This window comes from Oncorhynchus kisutch, linkage group LG16, assembly GCF_002021735.2.
Source record: "Oncorhynchus kisutch isolate 150728-3 linkage group LG16, Okis_V2, whole genome shotgun sequence".
In the NCBI taxonomy this organism is placed as follows: Eukaryota; Metazoa; Chordata; class Actinopteri; order Salmoniformes; family Salmonidae; genus Oncorhynchus; species Oncorhynchus kisutch.
The window spans coordinates 20,904,193-20,914,468 of NC_034189.2; the positions used below are offsets into that span (position 1 = coordinate 20,904,193).

General features: G+C 40.3%; 1 pseudogene; it reads left to right on the forward strand.

Moving 5' to 3' along the window:
* Positions 1–8,034: 8,034 nt before the first annotated feature.
* LOC109906466 (uncharacterized) lies at positions 8,035–9,896 on the forward strand (annotated as a pseudogene).
* The last annotated feature ends 380 nt before the right edge of the window (positions 9,897–10,276 follow it).

Consider the following 10,276-nt stretch of genomic DNA (forward strand, 5'->3'; position numbering starts at 1 on the left):
TTGTCAGCTCGGGGGTTTGAACTCGCAACCTTCCGGTTCCTAGTCCAACGCTCTAACCACTAGGCTACGCTGCCGCCCCGGCGGCAGCGTAGCTTAAACAAATGTGGTTTCTACTGACAATTGATATGTACAAACTATGGCATAAGGGGACAACAAGCGTATAAGAGGCAATCTGTAATTTCGATTAAGAGATTAATGAACGAGCTAGGACGGACGTAGTTAATATAACTATTTGTTCAGCACTTTTGAAATGTTCAGCAACAGAATTCAGAACATGGGCCACTCTTACAGTGTTCTCCCTGTTCACCAAGTCAAAACCGTAGGATAAATAAAAGAGGCATATAAAGAGACAATGAAAGCTCTTACAATATTCAATGATTACATTTCTCAAAAACAGATTATAGGCTACATGTGCACCACCAAGTCAGAACAGTAGGCGAAATTAAGACCAAATAGACCAAATTATTAGGCTGAAGGACATGGGCTACTAACAGTTTACTACACAACATACACGTTGTATTACTTTCTTAGCTACAGTATACATATGTCCCTGACATGTTACATAATTTATCTAGCAGCATACAAGCCATTTTTGCATTCACCTGTTGTGCTGTGCTCACTTGAACAGGAAGGTTGCGAAACGGTCCTTCGTGGGCAAATTTTGTCGTTAAACTTTGTCATCAAAGTCAGGCATTCTCTGGATTTATGGTGCTTTCAAGACAACTAGGATCTCGGGAAAAAAAGGTTGAATCATGATGACATCAGTGAACTTCAGGTCGTATCTCAAGAAAAAGGCTCAAGTTGGATGAAAATTCAAAACATATTTTCCCAGTTGTAGCTAATTATACACAAGTTCCCAGTTGTCTTGAACTCACTAAAGTCAGACTTTACAGTTCCGAGTTGTTTTGAGCGTGGCATAAATCATGCTTCATTGACAGCATGGCCAATGTTGAATGTTTATCATTTTAAACTAGACTTGGGACCACACAGCCACAGCACTGAATAGAAGGCTAAAGACTGCTTTGCGATGCTTGCAGTTAGCCACTGATTCCTTCCAAACCACTCATTGTTGAATTAGCAATTTCCAACTTGTTTTGAAATGTTTATGTCCAATGGCCGATGATCACAAATATGTTTTATCTAGAATTTCTCTTCATTATTTCTCTTCATATGACAAGGATTAAAAACGATTTGCACCGATAAATGTATCTATAATTATTTATCTTCATATGACAAGGATTAACATTTTTTTTGTAGATTGTCGACTTGATTCATGATAATCACAGCTAGCTAAGATTTTGAAAGTCCAATCAAAGCCACTGTAGATATGAGGCTCAGTGTGGGGCTCAGCCACATCTGCTCTGAATGATGGGTCACCACTGGGGAGTACATATTCCTATAGTCTACTGCAGTCCACTAGATATTTACAGCTTAAACCTAACACTACTTTCAATCTCTAAGAATAAAAAACTGTATATTCACAAAAAGAGAGTATAATGATATCAAACAGTAACTATATAAGACAATGTTATAGAACAGAAATTACGATCCATCAGACACATGGCTCCTGCTCAACCCCTATGGAATCATTCTTGCAATCAGCCTTTATTATTTCCCTCTGCCCAAATACAATGCACAAAGATCATTCCAATTGACCCATGACACGATAATTACTACTACTATGCGAATTATACAATTATTAACAGATTTAAACAGACTCAAATCAAATAGTCTCTAACAACTTTGTTTGTTTAACTAGCTCTAACTTCATTAGCTTTGTATGAATTCTTCAGTAAAATGTGTTGAAATTAGTTGTCATAGTTGTAACAAGGTACAAAAAAATGTAATGCATTGCTTCTCAGTCAAACATTTGATTTGCAAGTAAAAGAAAGAATTTCCAACTCCAAAATGTATTTGAATAAGTTGAGCTCAATGCATTCTGTTCACACACCTCTGTGGTCATAGTGGAGGGTGTTACAGTGACATTCCACTATTGGAAACAAACCTTTCATAGAGCTTTAACACAGGAATACTAACCTGCATCAATACACTGTACTCGACTTTGCCTCTCAGGGCCACCATACTGTTCAATGTCCAATCACATTACAGTATATTGGTCACATAAACTAAATGCTTGTGCTTCTAGCTCCTATAGTGCATTAATATCTAACAAATTACACAACATATACCCAATACACACAGATCTAAGTAGGAGTGAACTAAGACTATATACATATGGACGAGCGACATGAGAGGGGAACGGACTAAGATACAGTAGAATAGATAAGAATACAACATATACACATTAAAGTGTTCCATTCCTTAAAGTGGCCAGTGATTTCTAGTCTATGCCTATAGACAGCAGCCTCTAATGTGCTAGTGATGGCTGTTTAACAGTCTCTCGGTCACGGTCTCGGTTATGGGCGGTGCAGTTGCCGTAGCAGGCAGTGCTAGCTTAGTGACAAGCCTCGAGCTTAATGACAAGCAAAATGTAATTAGCCTCCTGAGGTTGTGCCTTCTTCACCACACTGCCTGTGTGGGTGGTCCATTTCAGTTTGTCAGTGATGTCTACGCCAAGGAACTTGAAGCTTTCCACCTTTTTCACTGCTGTCCCGTCGATGTGGATAGGCGGGTGCTCCCTCTGCTCTTTCCTGAAGTCCACCATCTCGTTTTTAAAAATATTTTTTTGTAAGGGGTGGATCAGCTTAATATTGCGGAAAGAAGGTTGCTTCCTGTAACGGCAGATCTCCTCTTCATCTGAAGAGGAGTAAGGATCGGACCAAGATGCAGCGTGGTAAGTGTTCATGACGATTTTAATAAGAAAGGCACTGAACACTATGAAATACAAAAACAACGTGAAATAACCAAACCGAAACAGTACCGTGTGGCGACAAACACACACACGGAAACAGAGGACCAAGCCGCGTGGTAATGGGCAGCAGCAACAGCGGCCGAAGACACTGGACTCATGGACTTGGGAAGAAATTCTAGACGGGAGAGGACCCTGGGCACAGCCAGGGGATTATCGCCGCCCCAAAGCAGAGCTGGAGGCAGCGAAGGCAGAGGGGCGCTGGTATGAGGAGGCGGTGCGTTTGGAAGCCCGAGAGTCAGCCCCAAATATTTATTGGGGGAGGCACACAGGGAGTGTACACGGGGAGTGTGGCGAAGCCAGGTAGGAGACCTGCGTCAACTTGGAGTGCACGGTGTCCCATCTATCTCTCTCAACATCATCCATTTTGTATTTCTATTTGCCATATATGTGTCAACTGTGCTGTGATGCTTTACAAAAGTACTGAACCTTTCTATTCTCATAGCTTCTACAGATTGTAAATTAAAAATAAGCATTTTTGCTCAAATAATTATTATATTATTGATTGACTGACTATGGCTTTTCAAATCACCCAGTATTGCTATCTGTAGTTTTAGTTCTAGGCAAATGTTGCATTCCTGGACCTGTGACCAAAAACGAGCTACATATGGACAATACCAAAATAAATGAAGATTGTAAATGAAGATTGTATCCCCCATATATATAACATTCTACTAGTTGCAAGAATTTTGTATAGTAATTTATATTTAAAAAATAAAAGTTTTGAATCCGGCGTTGTTTTGCATATCAATTCATAAACCATGTGCCATGGAATGGGTACATCGAAAATCTCTTCCCAACTATTTTGCAATTTATATGGCACAGTTGTCAGTTTTTGGTCCTTAAATGAAATTGGTATATGTTTTTATTTATCACACTTTTCTTTAACCATTTATGTTCTTTAATACAGGGCCGACATACAAGTTCCTTACTTTTTCCCCTTCTACTTGCCTCTTCCATTTTTGTGGTAATGCTGCAATTAATTGGTTGTAATTTTGGGTGGAGCAGACATTTCCATCTCGTTTGTTTTGTTGACGTTGAGTGGAGTTGTTTTCCAGGCACCACACTCCCAGAGCCCTCACCTCCTCCCTGTAGGCTGTCTTGTCATCATTGGTAATCAAGCCTACTAGTGTTGTGTTGTCTGCAAACTTGATTATTGAGTTGGAGGGATGCTTGGCCACACAGTCATGAGTGAACAGGGAGTACAGGAGGGGGCTGAGCATGCACCCTTGTGGGGCCCCAGTGTTGAGGATCAGAGGAGTGAAGGTGATGTTTCCTACCTTCACCAACTGGGGGTGGCCTGTCGGGAAGTCCCGGTCCCAGTTGCACAGGGCGGGGTTCAGACCCAGGGCCTCGACCTTACTGATGAACTTGGAGGGTACTATGGTGTTGAATGCTGAGCTATAGTCAATAAACAACATTCTTACATAGGTATTCATCATGTCCAGATGGGATAGGACAGTGTGCAGTGTGATGGCGATTGCATCATCTGTGGATCTATTGGGGTGGTAAGCAAATTTAAGTGGGTCTAGGGTGGCAGGTAAGGTATAGGTGATATGAACCTTGACTAGTCTCTCAAAGCACTTCATAATGACAGAGGTGAGTGCTATGGGGTGATAGTCATTAAGTTCAGTTATCTTTGCCTTCTTGGGTACAGGAACAATGATGGCCATCTTGAATCATGTGGGGACAGCAGACTGGGATAGGGAAAGATTGATTATGCCAGTTAACACACCAGCCAGCTGGTCTGCACATGCTCTGAGGACGAGGCTTGGGTTGCCGTCTGGGCTGGCAGCCTTGTGGGGGTTAACACGTTTAAATGTTTTACTTACGTTGGCCACGGAGAAGGAGAGCCCACAGTCCTTGGTAGCAGGCCTGTCCGGAAGCAAGACGTCAGTCTCGGCGATGTGGCTGGCTTCCCTTTTGTAGTCTGTGATTGTCTGTAGTCCCTGCCACATACGTCTCGTGTCCGAGCCCTTGAATTGCAACTCCACTTGATCACTATAATGACGTTTAGCTTGTTTGATTGCCTTGTGGAGCGAACAACTACGCTGTTTATATTCTGCCATATTACCAGTCGCCTTGTCATGGTTAAATGCGATGGTTCGCACTTTCAGTTTCACACGAATGCTTCCATCTATCCACGGTTTCTGGTTAGGGTAGGTTTTAATCATCACAGTGGGTACTACATCTCCTACACACTTCCTTATAAACTTAGTCACAGTATCTGTGTATGCGTCTAGATTATTTTCACAAATTACCCTGAACATATCCCAGTCCACGTTATCAAAACAATCCTGAAGAGCGTGGATGACGATGGGTCAGACCAGCATTGAATAGTATGAAGCATGGGCACATCCTGTTTGAGTTTCTGTCTATAGGACGGGAGGAGCAAAATGGAGTCATGGTCAGATTTGCTGAAAGGAGGGCGGGGGAGGGCCTTGTTAGCGTTCCGGAAGTTTGAATAGTAATGGTCGAGAATCTTAGCAGCGCAATTGGTACAGTCGATATGTTGATAGAACTTCGGCAGCCTAGTACTATGATTTGCTTTGTTAAAATCCCCAGCTACGACAAATGCACCCTCAGGATATGTGGTTTCCAGTTTGCATAATGTCTAGTGAAGTTCTTTGAGGGCTGTCGAGGATTCGGCTTGAGGTGGGATGTAAACGGCCATGGCGATGATAGAGGAGAATGCTCTTGGGAGATAATATGGTCGGCATTGAATTGTGAGTTATTCTAGGTCGGGTGAACGAAAGGACTTGAGTTCCTGTATGTTCCTAGAATTACACCATGAGTCGTTAATCATGAAACACACCCTTCCGCAGGGAGAGATATTTATTCCTGTCTGCGCGATGTACTGAGAATCCTGCTCGCTTTACTGACTCCAACTGAGTATCCAGAGAGAGCCATGTTGCCACGAAAAAGTATGTTACAGGCCCCGATGTCTCTCTGGAAAGAAATCCTTGCTCTTAGCTCACCAACTTCTATATCCAAAAACACAGAACATGACTCAAAACATTTGCTGAGGTAATAATGTAAAAAAATTGCACATAAAAAAAAGAAATACTGCAAAGTTCGCAAGAGCTAGTCGCAATACTGCCATCTCCGTCTGCGCCATTTTCACATGCATCACGTTACAGTAAATATCATGCAGCTGTAGTGTAGGAGTGTTTTTCATCTTTGTTTTCTCTTTAAGACATAGGCCTACTGATTGCATGCCACACACCCCCTCACATACCCAGCAACCTATTTACATGTACTCTGATGTACAGTGCCTTGCGAGAGTATTCGGCCCCCTTGAACTTTGCGACCTTTGCCACATTTCAGGCTTCAAACATAAAGATATAAAACTGTATTTCTTTGTGAAGAATCAACAACAAGTGGGACACAATCATGAAGTGGAACGACATTTATTGGTTATTTCAAACTTTTTTAACAAATCAAAAACTGAAAAATTGGGCGTAATAATAATTACAGACAATTGATTTGATAAACTAACAGTCTTCAGTTTAATGATTCCAAAGACAAGACAAAGGTAACACAATAAGAAGAACAATAACGAGGGTGTATACAGGGGGCACCGGTACCGAGTCAGTGTGTGGGGGTACAGGCTAGTTGAGGTAATCTGTACATGTAGGTGGGTTATCAGACTGTAGAACTGGATGAATGACATAGCCATAGTTGTTCACTTTATTAGCTGTAACTGTAATGAATTAATGCATTTCTTCTCTGCCTAACTCATTTGACCATTACTTACTTGTGATAAGATAAATTAATCATTTAACAAGAATCAAGACAAAGGAAGTTGAATATATTTATTTAGGCCATACTTTATGTTGCAGTAATGAACATCTATTTATCTTCACATGCCATGCCATGAACACTCCCTCACATACACAGCAACCTATTTACAGATACTCTGTTTTAAATGTTTTAATGAAGAAGAACACAATACATACATGGTAGTACACCTTTTTATGAGTAAACAAGAAGAGGTTTCACATGTTTTAAATGTTTTCTTTTTTTTTTTTTTTGCGGGGACCCCTTCTCAGCAAAGCCAGTATGGGAAGCTTCATGCCAAGACATCAGACCAACAGGTTAGTAGAATGGGACTGGGAAAGAATATTGACAGGTTAGTAGAATGGGACTGGGAAAGAATATTACAGCAAAATATTACATCATTAGATTGGATCCAGAGTCTGAATTTAGTGAGTCTTTGTTTAATCCCCAAAGCTCCCCAGTGACAATGATGCCCTGAACTATTCTGCCCTGAAGTTCACTGACAAGAAGAGTACCAAGCCCATAGAACAGAGAGAGGAAGAAACCATCTGCCCTGGTGTGAGTCAACAAGACAGGAAGTGACATGTGAGGGTCATCCAATAAGCATCATTCTAGCTATACATTTCTCATTTGCTTTAGGGCACCATTGCAGGGGCCAAGCTTCAGCTAATATTAATGTAAAATCACTCAGATGCAGAGCATAATTGTCCATTGTGTGAAAGCTGATATTGGGATGGTTTCAGAAGTCTCAAATCCTCAGAAATAGTGCATGAGGTTGACTGACTGAATACATTTGTTTCTGTAGAAGTGTACAACAAAATGTATACAATGATTTAGCGAATGTCTTAATTCTTCCTTATGATGATAATAGTTGTAACATGGAACTCTGTTACCTGCTTTTATGCTTGTGTGATATTTCAATAAACTTGTTGTTATTTCCTACGTTTAATGACTTTCTTACCAATTATTTGCACCAGGTATCAAACGATCACATCTTTACTTTGTCAAAAAGGTGCCAACCTCACCAGAGTTCACTTCCTCCTGAAAGCTTGAACTGCCTTCTACAACCATGAAGTGAGAAATACAATGTAAACCCCCTGTGTATGTCAAAGAGGACAAATGTACCAGTAGTCTCAGCCACCGACCGAAATGCTAGAAAATACAAACCAGTAACTCTGATTTTACATCATTTGAAGGGCAGCTCTAACTATGGTATGCCACAGGACAGATGTTAGCTTGTAGTCTTAATCAGATGTTTTATGCCTGTTCAGACAGCCAATAAAATCACTTAGTTCAGAGATACCACCTACTTCATAATGATTACCCGATGAGTGTCATCATATAAAAGGTGCCCACGCACAAAACCCACACAGTATACACTAGTTCAGAAAGGACATGAAATGATGATTATATATTGGACAATCTTTTTGTTTTTCCGCAACTTTGGTAAGTAAGAAATATTGATACGGTTCCTTTTACTTTTTATGTCATGGTCTTTTTGAATCAATTTGAATGACTATGTAGTCTGAATAATGTTAATAATGTATAAATCTGTACTATGCCTTTGTCTGATTTATTTACTTTGTTTTCTTCACAGGTTGTGCGCTTAAAAATTATGTAATCCAACCAGACCCTTTGATAGTTAAAAATCTGGGACAAAATGTATCTCTCACTTGCTTTTGTCAATCTAATTTGATAGTCAGAGTCTCTTGGTTCAAGCAAACTGTTGGACAGAAGCCTCTTCTCATGGCATCATCATATTATCGCACTCAAAATACCTTTTATTTCAACAATTTTACCAAGGACTTCAAGGAGACTAAACGTTTGAGTGTGAAGAGAGGAGTTGGCAGCTCTAACCTGACCATCTCCAAGACAGAGTCAGGTGACTCAGCTACATACTATTGTGGTGCTATGAAAGCGGGCCAAGTCAAATTTGGAAAAGGAACTGTTTGAATTGTCAAAGGTAACTTAGATTCCTTCCCTAATTTTGGATTTTATATTTTGCACCATTAAAATAGAAATATACTTTAGACTTTGGCACTAAATGAACATACCAGGCTAATACAATATACACACTATGATCTTACTCCGTCACTCTCTTCAGGTTCAGAGTCCAACAGCATGTATGTACTCCAGCAACCTGTGTCTGAGTCAGTCCAGCCAGGAGACTCTGTGACTCTGAACTGTACAATACACACTGAGACCTGTGCAGGAGAACACAGTATCTATTGGTTCAGACATGGCTCAGGAGAATCCCATCCAGGAATCATTTACACCCATGGAGACAGTAGTGAACAGTGTGAGGAGAGCCCTGAGGCTGGGTCTCCTACAAAGAGATTTGTCTATAATCTCCCCAAGAGGAACCTCAGCCTCTCTGATGCTGGGACTTACTATTGCGCTGTGGCATCATTTGGAGAGATACTGTTTGGGAATGGTACCAAGCTGGACGTTGACTGTTAGTGATATTTCTGCCATTTTTTAAATGATCTAACATTTTATGCCTGCTTAAACAAAATGTCCTGAATCTCCTCTATCACTGTCTGTATTTCTACAGATGGTTGTAAGGAGGACCATGTTCTCTTGGTGTACTGCCTGGGTATGGCGTTGGCTCTTTGTGTCATCCTCATCATTGTCCTTGGTTGTGTTTTGTATAAGATTACAAAGAAAACCTCTCTGCTGTGCAGCGGTAAGCGTTATCATTGCCCAAAATATATGATTAATCTGTTGGTGCAGTATACATGACATGTTTTTGTAATGAAACTGGGTTGATTCAATATATGATGATGATCATGATTAAGATGATTCCTTCATGTGTTTAAAAGGAACGCATCCTCAGTCAGGTAGTCCGGCAGTCCCCAGTTGTCATAACCAGGTATGCAGACCGTATAGTGAATTATTCTGAGTATTACTCTGATGAACTGTAAACAGATCCATCAATCAGTTTATTTCCTGATGTCTTTGAAATTTGTTTTGCTTTTCCTCTTAGGATCAAGAAGACGATGACACACTCACATCGGTCCATTACGCTGCTCTGAATGTCATCCACAAGAAGCCAAAGACCCAGAGACAGAGGAGCACCATGGAGAGAGACACTGTGTACTCTGGGCTGAGGTGCCAAAACATGGTTTGAAATGTCGACTTTTATTCCGTAAAGACTTGCATCGCTTTTTCTCTTATACACTGGCTTTTTATCATTATAATTGTGTTACAATTGCTTATATTCTGTCAAACTCCTTTTTACATTACTGTTGTGCATTTTAGATAAAATAAAACATGAATTCACTGTAATTTAGATGTTTTGTTTGATTTTCTCTCATATTCTTCAAGTTGTCTCAAAACTCTATTTTTTAAGGTATATAATGCATCACATATCTGTGGTTTTCTGACAGCCTTAACTCATCTCTAACCCCCAGCAATAACAGGTAATCCTCACCACGCACTGTCTTCTCACACCTCAGTGTATCAAAACCACAAAATAATATGTCACTAAGATCACAACTCACTCTTTAATGATAAAAGCCTGAACTAATAATGTACTTCTTAGCTGAGTATATTTTGAAGAGCGCTGATAATGTTGAAAATATAATAAAAAATATGCATTTGTGCAGGTTGAAGTACTGCACTTCA